Raw genomic sequence first — 2,106 nt, forward strand, 5'->3', positions numbered from 1 at the left:
ACGGGCGCTGTGATTGTGACAACAGCTCCTTCTGACATGGTGAGCTCACTCGGTGGTGCTTGGGCAACTCCTGATGCAATAGAGTCAGGCCAGAACCTCAGAACTGGTCTGTTCTGAGCAGTTTTTTTCTTTGTTTTGGGGGTTTCTGAGCAGCTGGAATCCAACATTGGTTGAAGAATCCTTCGTCTAGCATTATTAATTTGGAGTAGTGTCAAGTTTGTCTGAGCAGCAATCTGTTTTCACAGCTGAAGCTGTGAATTCTGGATCCTAACTGTCCCCGGTGGCAGTGCTTGGGTCACTACTTGACCTTGTGGAGTGACCACAGTGACAGGCTGGTAAACGGTGCCACCTAACACTGTTACCGTGGTTACATTTCCCTGCTGCAGGCCGGAGGCGGGCACCACGATGCCCTGGGGGCTGAACGTGCCCGTGATGGCACTTGGGATCTGCTGGGATTGTACTGGGGAATGTGGACTTCCAGGTTCTCCACTCAACAGAGTTGCACTGTTCATTTTTGTTTTTAGAAAGGCAATGTATCGGCTACGAAAATCTTTGCAGAGCTCATTAACCTTTTCCAGCTCAAGAAGATGAATATGCAAAACCTGGATTGCTTTTACCATGAAATTGTCAGTTTCTGGATCTTCACAAAAGAAAGGTTTTCCTTCCTTCTTCTGTTTCCTTACAAAATTTTCAATATCCACATCAAAACTGGCTGAAGTTGTGCCTTCAGAGCCCTGTGTAGATTGTTCACATTTTTCAAACAATAAAGCTAACAGTGGGAAGAGGGGGTGCCTATAAATGGCCTGCTTGTCTGCATCCATTGGTGTCTGAGATTCCACAGGGGGAGGGCTCACTCCTTCTGCATCAGTCTCAGACAGAGCAGTTAGGATCTTGCTCTGTTTTTAACTCTGTTACTACTTGCATTTGTTGCCCATCTTGATAGCTGTCTGTACTTAAGGTCTGTGAAGCCATCATGGTTAATGAGAGTTCTATTACAAGACATAAAATCATCTTGAGTCAAAAGCAAATGTGGTCTGGGTGCCAATCTTCATCACACTGACAAGCGGCTGCAGCAATCGGGACCCGCAGTGCCGCACCCGCGTCCAACTGTCACGCCGATGCTCTATTTTAACTTTCTTGAAAAATAATTCTGTTGGTTTAAAATTCCATTACTATAGTGAAGTTACTATTCCACTGTCTCCTCTTTTGTTATTATTGATAGTCTTAAATTGAATGGCTACTGCCTTGTAGTTGATCCATTTTGTTATTTTTCATCACTTCTTGTTGTTGTGGTTGTTGATTGCTATCGAGTTGAGCATGACTCATAACGACCTTATGAACAAAAGACCTGAAGCCTTTCTATAACTGTCATCGTTTCTCAAAGCTCATAGAGATTCCAGAGGCAAGTTGTTTGGGAAGTGGATGCCACTCCTGCTTCCAAACCTTTCTTAAGCTTGGAACTCCACCAAAAACTGTCCACCCGGATAACTTATGGTCTGTGAGACTCCAATGGCACAAGGTTCAGCATCACAGCAACCTCAGGTTACCTCAATACAGCATATTGACAGAAGAGTGCTGTAGCACTTAAAAGAATGTTCCTACTTTTATTATCTTCTTTTTTTTAATGCTGTGTAAAATCACTTTGTGTCTCAGTATGTATTTTAATTTGTATAGCTTGGGATTTTCTGAAATTCTAGAATTTTAAAAAATATAGCTTTTGAAAAATTCTCAGTCCCTATGTCTTTTTCTAAATTTTTTTTAAATTTAGGTTGTTTATTTTTCATTTCAGTGAACATCTACAGAGATTTTGGGATTCCATTGATTCATTATGTCTTTTAATAGTGCTTCTTATTTACTCTACGACTGTGCTCTGAAATTCTAGTTACAATGTATATTGCTTCTACTTTATCTTTGTGTCTCTTAACCTCTCATATTTTCTTTCTTTTTTTTTTGTCTTTCCATGTTACATTCTGGGTAATTTATTTGCATCTGTCTTCATTTTCATTACTGTCCTATTTAGTTGTATATAATGTTATTTAATTCATCCATTAATCTACTTTGTTCTGTTGTTTTCAAACATGCTTACTTACTGTTGATAGTTTGTTG

The 2,106-nt window shown here is 40.2% G+C and overlaps 1 pseudogene; it reads right to left on the minus strand.

Annotated features, from left to right (window-relative positions):
- Positions 1-239: 239 nt before the first annotated feature.
- On the minus strand, positions 240-975 carry LOC102844066 (annotated as a pseudogene).
- Between the last annotated feature and the right edge of the window lie 1,131 nt (positions 976-2,106).

The sequence above is a fragment of the Elephantulus edwardii genome, unplaced genomic scaffold (assembly GCF_000299155.1).
Source record: "Elephantulus edwardii isolate Elephantulus edwardi_28Jun2011 unplaced genomic scaffold, EleEdw1.0 scaffold00355, whole genome shotgun sequence".
NCBI classification, from domain to species: Eukaryota; Metazoa; Chordata; class Mammalia; order Macroscelidea; family Macroscelididae; genus Elephantulus; species Elephantulus edwardii.